Raw genomic sequence first — 17,461 nt, forward strand, 5'->3', positions numbered from 1 at the left:
ATAGGCACAGAGGCAGGCTCGGAGAGAGAATTACATCCTCATGGTGGTTAAATCACTTATATGGGCATTTCTTCCCAATTTCCTTTGGTCAGTCATTTTGCTTTGCCTGGTTCTGTGTCCATATTTGGTATATCTCAGGCTCCTCCTGTGTGCTCATGCATGTTTCTTCCAGGATGGATCTAGCAAAGAGGTTTATTAGTAGCTTGGCATCACTCCCCTTCTGAGTTCCAAGGAGCAGACAGGTCGGGAAGGTCTCCGTGGCTTTGAGAAGGACAAATATGTGGCCTCTTATCTTTTATCTGGGCAGGGCTTAGCCTCCTTTCTCTCTCCTGCTATCTTCATTTTGGAGTATCGGTCCACAGGAAAGGAACTCCTGCTGCTCACCCTGGGAGGACCATCTGTCTCATGCTTGATGACCAACTCTGACTTTGTTAATTTTCTCTAATACTCTCCTCTTTATTTTATTGATAATTGCTTTTCCCCTGTCTACTCACTTATTGTGTGTCTGTGTGTGCCTGTGTGCTCAGTTGTGTTAGACTCCTTGCAACTCTCACCAACCAGCCTCCTCTGTCAATGGAATTTTCCAGGCAAGAATACTTTAGTGGGTTGCCATTTCCTACTCCAAAAGGTTTCCTTGACTCAGGGATGAAAACTGCACCTACTAAGTCTCTTGTATTGACAGGTGGATTCTTTATCACTGTGTCACTTTTGGCTTAATATAATTTTCTTTTTCTACTTAATAAAGTAAAAGTTTGGATTACTGATTATAAACCTTTCTCTTTCCTAATAAAGTTAAATATTAACTTTCTAAGTACCACTTTGGCAGCATCCCTGGTTTTGATTAGTAGTGTTTTAATTACCCATCAATTATACATTTTTTTCTAATTTTCCTTTTTAATTTTCAGCTGTGTGGTCTTTAGACCTGTTTTGCAAATGTCAATTAGATCAATTTAGCTATAGTAGCATTCAGATTTTCTGTATCATTACTGATGTTCTGTCTACTTTTTCTATCAAATACTGAAAGACAAATGTTGAAATATACAACTACAAAACTGAATTCACTTTGGTTCCATCAGGTTTTTTTCTTTTGAATTCCTAAATTCTGTTATTAGGTTGTTGTTGTTTAGTCACACGGTTGTATCCAACTCTTTTGCAACCCCATGAACTGTAGTCTATCAGACTCCTCTGTCAGTGGGATTTCCCAGGCAAGAGTACTGCAGTGGGTTGCCATTTCCTTCTCCAGGGGATCTTCCGGACCCAGGGATTGAAACCACCTCTCCCGCCCCCGCAGGTCTCCTGCATTGCAGGCAGATTCTTTACTGCTGAGTCATCGAGGAAGCTCTCTATTATTAGGTACCTCCACATGTAGGATTGTTTTGTTGTTCTGATGAACTGACTTTTGTCTTCCAGTAAACACTTCCAATAAACACTATGAGCATTCTTCTTTATCTCAAACAATACTCTTTGTCTTGAAGGTCTGCTTTGTCTGATATTATTATACCCATGTAGCCATGCCAGCTTTCATATGCTTGTTCCTACATGGCATACTTCTTTATTTATTTTAATTTTAACCTATTTTTCTGTACATTTAAAGTGTGTCTCCTGTGCAAAGCTTGTAGTTGGGCTTTGCTTTTCTATCCAGCCTGACAAGTTCTGTCTTTTAATTAGAATATTCCATGCATTAACATTTAATATAATTTCTGGTACATTTGGGTTTGTCTGCCATCTTTTCCATTTGTTTTCCGTTGTCATTTATTTTTCTCTCTCTCTGTCCCTGTTTGTATGTGTCTCTCTCTTTCCTTCTTTCTTTCAGTTCCGATTTATCTATTTATCCCTTTTCTGCCTTCTTCTCAGATGAATGAAGATTTTTTTAGCATTCTGTTTTGATTCTTCTTGGAGGAGGAAATGGCAACCCACTCCAGTATTCTTGCCTGGAGAATCCCATGGACAGAGGAGCCTGGTGGGCTACAGTCCATGGGGTCGCAAAGAGCCGGATATGACTGAGTGACTTCACTTCACTTGATTCTTCTATTGGCTTTGTAAAATATACCTGCTTCTGAGTGGTATTAATAATACTGTATCCTATTGCCTGATATCTGAAAATAATTGACTGCTATCTATCTATGGGACTAGTCTTTTATGGTTACTGCAGCATGATTGGAAAAGTTCAAGTCTTTCATTATGATTTCTTGAATGGAAATCTGACATGAGAAAATGAATTTTATACAAATCAATCTGTCAGTAACATACATAATGATTTCAGTCATAAAGACTAATGAAAGCCCAACCAGGATCCCAGTAAAATAATACAGGTATTTGAAATGAAGTTGTGGACTAGAGAGGTAGTGAAAGTAACTGAAAATAGTTTTGTTTTGTTTTTTTGTTTTGTTTTTTTAAATTATTTATTTTTTTTTTTCCAGTGGGTTTTGTCATACATTGATATGAATCAGCCATGGATTTACATGTATTCCCAATCACGATCCCCCCTCCCACCTCCCTCTCCACCCGATTCCTCTGGGTCTTCCCAGTGCACTTGTCTCATGCATCCCACCTGGGCTGGTGATCTGTTTCACCATAGATAGCATACATGCTGTTCTTTTGAAATATCCCACCCTCACATTCTCCCACAAAGTTCAAAAGTCTGTTCTGTATTTCTGTGTCTCTTTTTCTGTTCTGCATATAGGGTTATCATTATCACCTTTCTAAATTCCATATACATGTGTCAGTATGCTGTAATGTTCTTTATCTTTCTGGCTTACTTCACTCTGTATAATGGGCTCCAGCTTCATCCATCTCATTAGGACTGGTTCAAATGAATTCTTTTTAATGGCTGAGTAATATTCCATGGTGTATATGTACCACAGCTTCCTTATCCATTCATCTGCTGATGGGCATCTAGGTTGCTTCCATGTCCTGGCTATTATAAACAGTGCTGCGATGAACATTGGGGTGCATGTGTCTCTTTCAGATCTGGTTTCCTCAGTGTGTATGCCCAGAAGTGGGATTGCTGGGTCATATGGCAGTTCTATTTCCAGTTTTTTAAGAAATCTCCACACTGTTTTCCATAGCGGCTGTACTAGTTTGCATTCCCACCAACAGTGTAAGAGGGTTCCCTTTTCTCCACACCCTCTCCAGCATTTATTGCTTGTAGACTTTTGGATAGCAGCCATCCTGACTGGCGTGTAATGGTACCTCATTGTGGTTTTGATTTGCATTTCTCTAATAATGAGTGATGTTGAGCATCTTTTCATGTGTTTGTTAGCCATCTGTATGTCTTCTTTGGAGAAATGTCTGTTTAGTTCTTTGGCCCATTTTTTGATTGGGTCATTTATTTTTCTGGAATTGAGCTGCAGGAGTTGCTTGTATATTTTTGAGATTAATCCTTTGTCTGTTTCTTCATTTGCTATTATTTTCTCCCAATCTGAGGGCTGTCTTTTCACCTTACTTATAGTTTCCTTTGTAGTGCAAAAGCTTTTAAGTTTCATTAGGTCCCATTTGTTTAGTTTTGCTTTTATTTCCAATATTCTGGGAGGTGGGTCATAGAGGATCTTGCTTTGATTTATGTCGGAGAGTGTTTTGCCTATGTTCTGCTCTAGGAGTTTTATAGTTTCTCGTCTTACATTTAGATCTTTAATCAATTTTGAGTTTATTTTTGTGTATGGTGTTAGAAAGTGTTCTAGTTTCATTCTTTTACAAGTGGTTGACCAGTTTTCCCAGTACCACTTGTTAAAGAGGTTGTCTTTTTTCCATTGTATATCCTTGCCTCCTTTGTCAAAGATAAGGTGTCCATAGGTTCGTGGATTTATCTCTGGGCTTTCTATTCTGTTCCATTGATCTATATTTCTGTCTTTGTGCCAGTACCATACTGTCTTGATGACTGTGGCTTTGTAGTAGAGTCTGAAGTCAGGCAGGTTGATTCCTCCAGCTCCATTCTTCTTTCTCAAGATTACTTTGGCTATTCGAGGTTTTTTGTATTTCCATACAAATTGTGAAATTCTTTGTTCTAGTTCTGTGAAAAATACCGTTGGTAGCTTGATAGGGATTGCATTGAATCTATAGACTGCTTTGGGTAGAATAGCCATTTTGACAATATTAATTCTTCCAATCCATGAACACGGTATGTTTCTCCATCTGTTTGTGTCCTCTTTGATTTCTTTCATCAGTGTTTTATAGTTTTCTATGTATAGGTCCTTTGTTTCTTTAGGTAGATATACTCCTAAATATTTTATTCTTTTTGTTGCAATGGTGAATGGTATTGTTTCCTTAATTTCTCTGTCTGTTTTTTCATTGTTAGTATATAGGAATGCAAGGGATTTCTGTGTGTTAATTTTATATCCTGCAACTTTACTATATTCATTGATTAGCTCTAGTAATTTTCTGGTAGAGTCTTTAGGGTTTTCTATGTAGAGGATCATGTCATCTGCAAACAGTGAGAGTTTTACTTCTTCTTTTCCTATCTGGATTCCTTTTACTTCTTTTTCTGCTCTGATTGCTGTGGCCAGAACTTCCAACACTATGTTGAATAGTAGTGGTGAGAGTGGGCACCCTTGTCTTGTTCCTGATTTCAGGGGAAATGCCTTCAATTTTTCACCATTGAGGGTGATGCTTGCTGTGGGTTTGTCATATATAGCTTTTATTATGTTGAGATATGTTCCTTCTATTCCTGCTTTTTGGAGAGTTTTAATCATAAATGAGTGTTGAATTTTGTCAAAGGCTTTCTCTGCATCTATTGAGATAATCATATGTTTTTTATCTTTCAATTTGTTAATGTGGTGTATTACATTGATTGATTTGCGGATATTAAAGAATCCTTGCATTCCCTGGATAAAGCCCACTTGGTCATGGTGTATGATTTTTTTAATATGTTGTTGGATTCTGTTTGCTAGAATTTTGTTAAGGATTTTTGCATCTATGTTCATCAGTGATATTGGCCTGTAGTTTTCTTTTTTTGTGGCATCTTTGTCTGGTTTTGGAATTAGGGTGATGGTGGCCTCATAGAATGAGTTTGGAAGCTTACCTTCTTCTGCAATTTTCTGGAAGAGTTTGAGTAAGATAGGTGTTAGCTCTTCTCTAAATTTTTGGTAGAATTCAGCTGTGAAGCCATCTGGTCCTGGGCTTTTGTTTGCTGGAAGATTTTTGATGACAGTTTCGATTTCCTTGCTTGTGATGGGTCTGTTAAGATCTTCTATTTCTTCCTGGTTCAGTTTTGGAAAGTTATACTTTTCTAAGAATTTGTCCATTTCATCCAAGTTGTCCATTTTATTGGCATAGAGCTGCTGGTAGTAGTCTCTTATGATCCTTTGTATTTCAGTGTTGTCTGTTGTGATCTCTCCATTTTCATTTCTAATTTTGTTAATTTGGTTTTTCTCTCTTTGTTTCTTAATGAGTCTTGCTAATGGTTTGTCAATTTTGTTTATTTTTTCAAAAAACCAGCTTTTAGCTTTGTTGATTTTTGCTATGGTCTCTTTAGTTCTGAAAATAGTTTTGAAAGAATAATAGCAAAAATGAAAATCTGAGCAAAGTTTTGAAGAAGAGTTTTTAAAAGTTTGAAGGAAGAACACTTTTACTTAAAGATTGGAGATAGGGTTTGAAGAAGCCATAGAATATAAGAAAATGTCTAAGATTCCAGCTTTCAGGATGAAGAGGGAAAAGAGTCTAAAATTGAGGGGACAAAAGAGGAATAGAGAAAGAAAAAAAAAGAGGGTGATTTTATTTGGAAACATGCTGGATTAAAGATTTAGAAAAGAAAAAGTGGATACATCCTGAACTCTCAAGGAAACATGGAATTAGACCTCAGATGAGTGGTCAGGGTAGGTTGTATGGATTTGGATTTCTTTCTCACCTAGAATAAATGAAAGCACATGGTTAGGGAGAGAATGGGTATGGGACAAGGAAGAGTGAGTAGTGGACAGAATACATGATGCCATTGAATCAGGGGGAATTGGGACGACCAGTGGATGTGGCTAGAGAATGATGGAGCTGGAAATTAGGACACCTCGTGAGGAAAAGGATGAATTATGAGGAAGACAGCAAGAGAAATCTCATAGGTGGTTTTGATTGTGAGATTTGTCAGTTCATTTTAATAGTAAACACAGGGGAAAGCTCTCAAAGCTTCTGCTAAGTATATGGTTATCAACACTGGATTTCTTGGAAAGTCTCTCTACCACCTTCCAGGAAAAGACACTCACTTCTACACTTGGATCTTTCTAAAGAGAAGGTGCATGCTGCCTTATATTCTTGAATTTTGTAATTCTTCATAATTTAAACATGATGCATTTAACACTAGCACCTTGGACCCTCACAACAGCCTAAAGAGATAGGCTGCACAGAGCATATGTTTTCAGCCTTGAGTGTTGTCCCAGATAGGAAAAGAAAAGCCCAAGAGGTTTTTTGTCTTCCCACTCTTTCAAAGTTCTTTCATTAACCCCCAGTACATCTCATAATTCTACATTATGATAGAGAAAATTATAATAAACTTTCCCCACACTGTGCATAGTTGATGAAATAAGGATGTATTATCTGATGACAGAATAAATATAAACAAATGCTTCATTGACATATACTAATATTTCACTGGAACATATACAGAGATACATTGATCAAGGGTCATTTGAATTAACTGGAAGTTTTGTATACTAACCACTAAACATTGGAAAATAGCTTAAACATAGACAATTTTAAGATAGGAAGTTTAAAAAAAAAAACAAAACCAGCACCCAGATTGCCTAGAAGTGTTAATATATAATTCTTTCTTTCTTGAGCTTCTCACCTATTGTCTCTCTTTTGGGGCAGGAAGAATGCTCTTTCTGTGTATTGTTTGTCTGGATTACAATTATAAGTAACACCAATTCATTATAAATTTGCATCTTTTACCATTTAGTCCAAATAATTATCCATGATATGATCACTTTCTTCCTCCCACTTTCTCTTCCTACATCTCTTTTCTCATCCTTCTCAGTTCATTAATTAATAAAAGATGAAAGAGAAAAGTATGCTATCATTGACAACAGGAGTGATATGCCATCACTTATAACAGAAGTTTCTTACTAATATTATACTTGGTATACATATACATGCATGCTAAGTTGCTTCAATCATATCTGACCCTTCATGACTCTATGCACTGTAGCCTGCCAGGCTCCTCCATCCATGGGATTCAATTCCAGGCAACGATACTGGAGTGGGTTGCCATGCCCTCCTCCAGGGGATCTTTCAAACCCAGGGATCGAGCCTGCATCTCTTACATCTCCTGCATTGGCAGGTGGGTCCTTTACCACTAGTGCCACCTGGTATATACATATAAACATACATATACATATAAACATACATATACATATACATAATTTTCATCACAACTGTCACCTCTCCCTTGGGCTTTGAGAATGCCACACATTTAAGTTACATTTTATTGCGCTTGTGAACACAGGCTTTCTCTTGTTATTTTTTATTTGATTGCCAAACAACATGCATACACAGAGTTTCATATTTCTTGTCCCTATGTCATTTTCAATTCTGTCGATGATAAGAATTTTACACTCAAATCTGTTATCAGAATTATTCCTCTCTTCAAATCTTCTACTAAGTTACACTGTGCCCAGATTTTCTGTTGTTATTCAGTCGCTAAGTCGTGTCTGGCTCCTTGAGACCCCATGGAGTGCAGCATGCCAGGCTTCCCTGTCCTTCACTGTCTCCTGGATTTTGCTCAAACTCATGTCCACTGAGTCAGTGATGCCAACCAATTAACTTATCCTCTGCTGCCCCCTTCTCCTCCTGCCCTCAAACTTTCCCAGCATCAATGTCTTGCCCAATGAGTCAGCTGTTTGCATCAGGTAGTCAAAGGATTGGAGCTTCAACATCAGCATCAGTCCTTCCAATGAATATTCAGAGTTGATTTCCTTTAGGATTGACTGGTTTGATCTCTTTGTTGTCCAAGAGACTCTTGACAGTCTTCTCCAGCACAATTCAAAATCACCGATTCTTTAGTGCTCAGCGTTCTTTGGTAGCTAAGATGGTAAAGAATCTGCCTGCAATGTGGGAGACCTGGATTTGATCCCTGGGTCAGGAATATCCCCTGGAGAAGAGAGTGGCAACCCACTCCAGTATTCTTGCCTAGAGAAGTCCATGGACAGAGGAGCCTGGGTGAGATACAGTCCGTGGGATTGTATCTCAGTCCGCACTACTGAGCGACTAACACTTTCACTTTCAACCTTCTTTATGGTCCAACTCTCACATCCGTACATGGCTACTGGAAAAACTATGGTTTTGACATACAGATCTTTGTTGGCAAAGTGATATCTCCATTTTTTGCTTCATTGTCTAGGTTTGCCATGGCTTTTCTTCCAAGGAGCAAGCATCTTTTAATTTTGTGGCTGCAGTTACCATCTGCAGTGATTTTGGAGCCTAAGAAAATAAAGCCTGTCACTGTTTCCATTGTTTCCCCATCTATTTGCCATGAAGTGATGGGACTGGATGCCATGATCTTCATTTTGGGAATGTTGAGTTTTAAGCCAGCTTTTTCCACTCTCCTATTTCACCCTCATGAAGAGGTTCTGTAGTTCCCCTTTATTTTCTGCCATTAAAGTGGTATCATCTGCATATATGAGATTGTTGATATTTTTCCCGGCAATCTTGATTCCAGCTTGTGCTTCATCCAGCCCAGCATTTCACATGATGCACTCTGCATATGTTAAGACACCTCTTAATACTTTGAGAGATTTTCACTATAGAATAATTTTATAAGAAAATGCAAAATTCAGTGAAAATAACATGGAGTAAATAGACCTTGTTCAAATCCCAAATTGGCATTTTCTACTTGTGGACAAAGAATAATTTATGATGATTAAGCATATACATGCTCAATCAATGGCTTAAAATTATATATTAAATATTTAATAACTAAGGTATTTTATATAGTAAAAATTAAGAATTCTTGGTGAAAGTTATAAACAGAAATTTTTTTAATTAATTAATTTAATTTAATTGGAGGCTAATTACTTTACAATATTGTAGTGGTTTTTACCATACATTGACATGAATCAGCCATGGGTGTACATGTGTCCCCCATCCTGAAACCCCTCCCACCTCCTCCCTATCCCATCCCTCAGGGTTATCTCAGTGCACCAGCTTTGAGTGCCCAGTGTCATGCATTGAACTTGGACTGGTGATCTATTTCACATATGGTAATATACATGTTTCAATACTATTCTTCCAAATCATCCCACCCTCATCCTCTTCCACAGAGTCCAAAAGTCTGTAATTTATATCTGTGTCTCTTTTGCTGTCTTGCATATAAGATCATTGTTACCATCTTTCTAAATTCCATATATATGTATTAATATGCTGTATTTGGTGTTCTTCTTCTTCACTCTGTATAATAAGCTCCAGTTTCATCCACCTCATTAGAACCTATTCAAATGCATACTTTTTTAAAAGCTAAGTAATATTCCATCGTGTGTATGTACCACAGCTTTCTTATCCATTCGATGGACATCTAGGTTGCTTCCATGTCCTAGTTATTGTAAACAGTGCTGTGATGAACATTGGGGTACACATGTCTCTTTCACTCGTGGTTTCCTTGTTGTGGATGCCCAGCAATGGGATTGCTGGGTTGTATGGCAGTTTTCTTTCCAGCTTTTTAAGGAATCTCCACGTGGGTCTCCATACTGGCTGCACTACTTTTCATTCCCACCAACAGTGTAAGAGGGTTCCCTTTTCTCCACATCCTCTCCAGCATTTATTGCTTGTAGACTTTTGGATAGCAACCATTCTGACCGCCATGAGATGGTATTTCATTGTGGTTTTGATTTGCATTTCTCTGATAATTAGTGCTGTTGAGCATCTTTTCATGTGTTTGTTAGCCATCTGTATGTCTTCTTTGGAGAAATATCTGTTTAGTTCTTTGGCCCATTTTTTGATTGGGTCATTTATTTTTCTGGTATTGAGCTGGGAGCTGCTTGTATGTTTTTGAGATTAGGTCAGTTGCTTTGTTTGCTATTATTTTCTACCATTCTGAAGGCTGTCTTTTCACCTTGCTTATAGTTTCCTTTGTAGTGCAAAAGCTTTTAAGTTTCATTAGGTACCATTTGTTTATTTTTGCTTTTATTTCCATTACTCTAGGAGGTGGGTCATAGAGAATCCTGCTGTGATTTATGTCAGGGAGTCTTTGTCCTATGTTTTCCTCTAGGAGTTTTATAGTTTCTGGTCTTGCATTTAAGTCTTTAATCCATTTTGAGTTTATTTTTGTGTATGGTGTTAGAAAGTGTTCTAGTTTCATACTTTCACAGGTGGTTGACCAGTTTTCCCAGCACCACTTGTTAAAGAGATTGTCTTTTCTCCATTGTATATTCTTGCCTCCTTTGTCAAAGATAAGGTGTCCATAGGTGCATGGATTTATCTCCGGGCTTTCTATTTTGTTCCATTTATCTATATGTCTGTCTTTGTGCCAACACCATACTGTCTTGATGACTGTAGCTTTGTAGTGTAGTCTGAAGTCAGGCAGGTTGATCCCTCCACTTTCATTCTTCCTTCTCAAGATTGCTTTGGCTATTCAAGGTTCTTTGTATTTCCATACAAATTGTGAAATTTTTTGGTCTAGTTCTGTGAAAAATACCGTTGGTAGCTTGATAGGGATTGCATTGAATCTATAGATCGCTTTGGATAGTATACTTATTTTCCCTATATTGACTCTTCTGATCCACGAACATGGTATATTTCTCAATCTATTTGTGTCATCTTTGATTTCTTTCATCAGCGTTTTATAGTTTTCTATATATAGGTCTTTTCTTTTTTAGGTAGATTTATTCCTAAGTATTTTACTCTTTCATCACAATGGTGAATGGTGTTTTCATAGTTTTCATCACTATTTTATAGTTTTCTATATATAGGTCTTTTCTTTTTTAGATAGATTTATTCCTAAGTATTTTATTCTTTTCGTCACAATGGTGAATGGAATTGTTTCCTTAATTTCTCTTTCTGTTTTCTCATTGTTAGTGTATAGCAATACAAGGGATTTCTGTGTATTAATTTTATCCTGCAACTTAGCTATATTTATTGATTAGCTCTAGTAATTTTCTGGTGGTGTCTTTAGGGTTTTCTATGTAGAGAATCATATTATCTGCAAACAGTGAGGGTTTTACTTCTTTTTTTCCCAATCTGGATTTCTTTTATTTCTTTTTATTCTCTGATTGATGTGGCTAAAACTTCCAAAACTATGTTGAATAGTAGTGGTGAGAGTGGGCACCCTTGTCTTGTTCCTGACATTAGAGGAAATGCTTTCAGTTTTTCACCATTGAGGATAATGTTTGCTGTGGGTTTATCATATATGGCTTTTATTATGTTGAGTTATGTTCCCTCTATGCCTGCTTTCTGGAGGGTTTTTATCATAAATGGATGTTGAATTTTATCAAAGGCTTTCTCCGCATCTATTGAGATAATCATATGGTTTTTATCTCTCAGTTTGTTAATGTGGTGTATCACATTGATTGTTTTGCAAATATTGAAGAATCCTTGCAACTCTGGGATAAAGCCCACTTGGTCATGATGTATGATCTTTTTAATATGTTGTTGGATTCTGTTTGCTAGAATTTTGTTGAGGATTTTTGCGTCTATGTTCATCAGTGATATTGACCTGTAGTTTTCTTTTTTTGTGGCATCTTTGTCTGGTTTTGGTATTAGTGTGATAGCAGCCTCATAGAATGAGTTTAGCAGTTTACCTTCCTCTGCAGTTTTTTGGAAATGTTTGAGTAGGATAGGTGTTAGCTCTTCTCTAAATTTTTGGTAGAATTCATCTGTGAAGCTGTCTGGTTCTGGGCTTTTGATTGTTGGAAGATTTTTTATTACAGTTTCAATTTTCATGCTTGTCTGCAAACAAATTTTCAATAGCTTTGACATGTTCTTATTTGAAAAGAGATGTTAGTACATTATAACCTGTCATTTACTCACAACTCAGTTCAAAGAGTTATATCATATGTAGCATGAGCAAGGGTAGAGAAATGAAAGATATAAAAGTTTAAATACAGGTACAGTATAAAATGTGGTTCTTACCTTTAAGAAGTTATGGACTAGTTTCACAGCCAAGAATTACACATCTGAAGCAATCCCTGAATAGTAGAAGACATGTTGTAATAATAGCTACTGGTTTATTAAGTGCCAAACTCTGTTAGATATTTTATAGATTTGTCATCTTAGTTATCATTTACCCCATTTATCATCTTAAACTAATCTTCCCAGGAAACTAAGTTTCAGGGAGGTTACACTGGCTAGCACAGCTAATAGTCATAGCCAATACTTAGGGAGTGCCTAAAATGTGTGGCTTCAGTGGGGACACAATGATGGATGTTAGCGCACAGGATCTGTGGCTGATGACTAGTTCTACTATCTGTAGTCACAGATCTGTGATCAAGTTCTCACGGCCTTCACATCCTTTAAAGCACAGATCTAGAATTTTAACTTAAAAAATTTCACAAAGCACTCAGGACTCATCATTGGCTTTATTTTACCACTAAGCTGACTGAGATTCATCAAAGAACCATACAGAGAAACTGGCCTTTGTGTGCTTTCAGAAACAAAGCTTGTTTAGAGCTACATGTGGAGTCTTAATATTTGTATAATCTGGCTAACTTTCACCTCCACTTCTGCAACATCATTGAGGGTTGGAGTGGGGATTCATCGAAAACACTGTCCAAGCATCAGCATAATCCCTGGTTACTTGTTTGCTTGATAAGCTGACAGTGACTATAACTGAACAATGAGAAAAGTAGAATAAAAGTCTTCATTATTTCCTTTGTTGAGTAATTGTTATCCTTGGTTTCATCATCATTGTATCTGTCAGTGCAAAATGCATGGCTTATGAGAACTACCTATATAACCCACATGCATTTGACATAAATACACCAACAATTTTTTGGAAGTCTCATAGTTCTCCCTGTCACTGTAACAAAAAAGAGAGAAAGAAAGCAATCATTAGAGAAAGGAGATTTTGAACATTGGAGGAGAGTCTTACCATTCTTTGTGTTATCATTTTTAAAACCACTTTCATTAAGTCTTTTACCACAGTCAGGGGGGCATCTGCCTACAGGAAAGTTTTCAAAGATGAGGTTCCAGTTTTTGGTTACATGCAACGTTTTAGCCTCCCCTTCATCACAGTGTATGTGTTAGTGCTAATTGCTCAGTCATGTCCAACTCTTTGTGACCCCATGGACCCTGCCAGGCTCCTCTGTCCATGGAAGTCTCCAGGCAAGAATACTGGAGAGGGTAGCCATTCCCTTGTCATCAGAGTGTACAATGAAGAGAAAAAGAAAAAATATCAAACAAGCACTTCCTAAAGTTTTCCCTGGAAAATTTGGGTCATTATGTTTAATTGATGTCATTCAAATGATAAAATTCTAAGAGCAAATAAGGCTATGGAAAAATAAAAAGTTAAATGAAATCTTGATTGTAGAACCATACTGAGTCTTAATTATGATATTTTAACTTAAGACTCTCCAACAGTCATGTATATAGCTTATATATATATATATATATATATATATACACACACATATATAGAGAGTCTAAAATCATATGTCTACATATTATAACATTTTCCAAGAGTTGATTTTAAAAATAGCATTTTGATATTAAAATGGAAGTCACTTTTACAGCAAAGCAACATGAATGCTTTAGAGTAATAGATCAATATAATCTGTGCACATTATATTGTCTACACATAAAATAAAATAAAGATTTTATTCATAAAATAAAATATGAAAATAATAAATATAATCTATATTGATTTAGTCAGGGTTCTTGAGGCTAAAGGTTTTATGTTTAAGGATTAAAAGTTCCCTGGAATTTACAATGTCTTCTCTCTTCTTAGTCAAACATTATAATGTCTTTTCTCTTCTTAATCCTACATGGAATCAGCAGGAGGTCAATGCAGGACACAGTCATCAGGAAGCTATCTTAGAAACGGGTCAAAGAAATTAGAGGATTGTTGCAGTATCATTAAGGAGAAGTAAATAAGGTAGATTTACCCAACAATTACACTAAATGTTGTGAGACTCACATTACACAGAGCGTGTAAACACATGCCCAGAAAGCACATGTAAGCACAGCCCTGGTGAGAAGTACCTGCAGAAAGGTTGTTTGGTTAGGACCTGCTAGTTCTTATAAAGATATAACACAAAGACACCTGTTGCCTGGGTGTATCACTCTCCCATACCCAGATCCAACACACAGAAGAACAAAACAAAGGCAGCTGAGTGGGCCTTCCTTAGGTCATGGCTGCAAAATACAGTCTGTCATGACTAGTTCATTCTTGTGCACAGCTAGGGCTCTTCCCCTAAGCAGCACACAGCCCTCCTTCTGCATCACAACAAGCCCCACAAACTCCCCAGTCTGCCCATTTCAGAAGAGTGTCCAGTCTCCTCTAATTCAGGAACCCCAGTCACTTGCCAGTGATTGTGACTCAGAGGCCTCAAGTATCAATCACTCAGCAGAGACTGGAGCATCTAAACTGTCAATGTCTTGAGAGAAAAGACTCATTTTTTAAATTGCCCTACTACCTTCCTATAGGGCTTCCCTGATCACTTGGTGGTGAAGAATCAAGCTGCAAGGCAGGAGACACAGAGATAGGAGTTTGATTCCTGGGTCTGGAAGATCCCCTGGAGGAGCAAATGGAAACCCTTCTAGTATTTTTGCCTGGGAAAAATCCTGTGGACAAGAGAGCTTGGCAGGTTACAATCCACGGGGTCACAAAGAATCAGACACAACTGAGCGACAAAGCACACAAATTCCCAAAAGATATAGTCATGAATTAAGGACACAACGAACTGTCAGAACTTACTGTCAGAGAGGACCATTTCAGTGGGGTAAGATGAAAGCAGACAAGAAAAATGTGATACAAAATAGAGAATCCATTTGGGATAGTCTTTAAGATTAAATGATATATACTCATTCTTTCTTTCACCCATCTATATATTTGGCAAACATTTATAGGGACTGTTGACTAAAAGATACATACACAAACTAAAAGTTGAGAGTTATTATATGCTTTATTCAGTGGACCTACTGAAGTCTTCAAGCCCTGGAGGTGGCATCTCAAGTAATCCTGAGAAAACTTCTCCGAGTAGGCAAGGGGGCAGCTGGAGCACACAGAAGTTTCTCAACAAAGGGTAGGTGGTAGGAACATAAGATTATTGTTAATAAAAGAAAACTAGATATCTCAGGTTAAGGAATGTAGTGCTTTTCTGTGTATGGAAAGATGTCAGAATATGGGCTTACTGAAATCATTCCTTTGATATATACCTCAGCTGTCTGGAACCAGTATCCTGGGTTTTCACAACCTGAGTTTCCTCAGGGCTCACTGGAGGGAGTGGACACAGTCTGATGACTGCTAGATGGCAGGTGTTCTTAATTTCCTTCGTTAGTTCCCTCAGGACTCACTGTTGAAGGGCTGCAATCACTGATGACTGTGACATCCTTTGTTTACTAAGATGGCAGGCAATATTTTACTTCTCAGAACCTTCATGCTAGGTCTCAAAGAGACAGATGTGAGAAGGAAACTTTTTATCAAGGAATCCAGTCTGTTTTTCACATGTGGAAATACACATGAATCACTTGAAATGAGGATTTTAAATGCAGGTGCATAGCTATATACCCATAGATTCCCATCTGGTTTGGCTGGGGTGGGTTCTAAAAGTCTTCATTGTTTTAATGGTAATTATGATACCTGTGGTCCATAGGCCACATATAATACTAAGCAAGCACATAGCAGAGGGTCCTAGTAAGTCTGTGCTGAATGGACTTGGTCTCGGAAGGCCTCAGTCTGCAGCTGCTTGAAGCAGGATTTTGGTTTCCAACCAGAGACTGAAGTCAGGCCATGGCAGTGAGAGCGTTAAATCCTAGCCACTAGACCAGAATCAGCAACAAGGCCTGGTCCTTTGCTTTGCAGAAATGAATTCCCATGAAGACACGAAAAGTAGTGAAACATCTTAAGTGCTTATTAGAAGGAAAAGGGTACATGTGAATAGATAAACACATGGGCTCAGAGAGAGCTGTGCCCTCGTGGCAGTTTGAATCACTTATATGGGGCATTTTTTCTGGGTTTTCTTTAGCCAATTATCTTGCTTTACCTGGTTCTGAGTCCGTACTTATGTATCTCAGACTCTTCCCATGTGTGCACACCCCTCGCTTAGTCAAAGTGGATTCTAGTGAAGAGGCCTATGGGTAGGTGACATCACTCCCTGTTTGATCTCCAAGGTGCCTTTCTGCACATGCATAATCGGGAAAGTCTTCTTAATCTTGAGAACAAGAAATATGTGGTGTCTTATCTGGACAGGGCTCAATTCCTCCTCGTCTTCATCTTGGAGCATCTGTCTACAGGGGACAAACTCCATCTGCTCAGGCTGGGGCCCATATATCTCCTCACTCAGACTGAAAGGTTAAGAGCCTAGTGATTCATATTTCCTTTAGAATCAAGCCACCTGAGTTCAGACCTTGGCTCCATCCCTATATGTTTGACCTTGGGCAAATGACTTGATCTCAACACCAGGTTTCATTTGAAATACAGTTGTAATAACATTTCTTATCCCTTGGGATTATTTTAAGAATAAAATGAGATAATCACAATCATGTCTGACACATTACTTGGCACATAATAGGTGTTCAAAACAAGTTGTATTAGCTACAATAATTATCACTGTTGGTGGTGGCATTATTCTCTCTGTCATACTATAGTGTTTCACAGAATTTGGCTATATTAAGCAATATTCATTATATATAAACATATTAACATAACTTACATATTTATTATATCGGCTTCCCAGGTGACGCTAGTGGTAAAGATCTGCTTACCAATGCAGGAGATGCAGTAGACTTTGCTTCGATCCCTGGGTCAGGAAGATTCCCTGGAGGAGAAAGTGGCAACCCACTTCAGTATTCTTGCCTGGAGAATTTCATAGACAGAGGAGACTGATGGGCTACAGCCCCTGGGGTTGCAAAGAGTCAGACACGACTGAGCGACTAAGCACACATGTACTACATACATAATCCATATATTATTAATCACATTAATTATATTATAGATTAGAAAACTCCAATACTTTGGCCACCTGATGCAAAGAACAGACTCATTTGAAAAGACCCTGATGCTGGGAAAAATTAAAGGCAGGAGGAGAAGGGCATGACAGAGAATGAGATGGTTGGATGGCATCACCAATTCAATGGACACAAGTTTGAGTAAACTCCGGGGGTTGGTGATGGATAGGGGGGTCTGGCATGCTGCAGTCCATGGGGTAGCAAAGAGCTGGACGCGACTGAGTGACTGAACTGAACTGAACTGATATAGTCAACAGAGATTATGACTTTGACAAATCCAAGAAGGGAGTTCATGAGATTTTCTGTAACAGAATAGTGAAGGCATAGTCTGAAAAATCCTTCCATTTCTTACAGAGTGAGATTTGTCATTATCATTGAGATTTTC

This window comes from Dama dama, chromosome 15 (assembly GCF_033118175.1).
Source record: "Dama dama isolate Ldn47 chromosome 15, ASM3311817v1, whole genome shotgun sequence".
Lineage (NCBI taxonomy): Eukaryota > Metazoa > Chordata > Mammalia > Artiodactyla > Cervidae > Dama > Dama dama.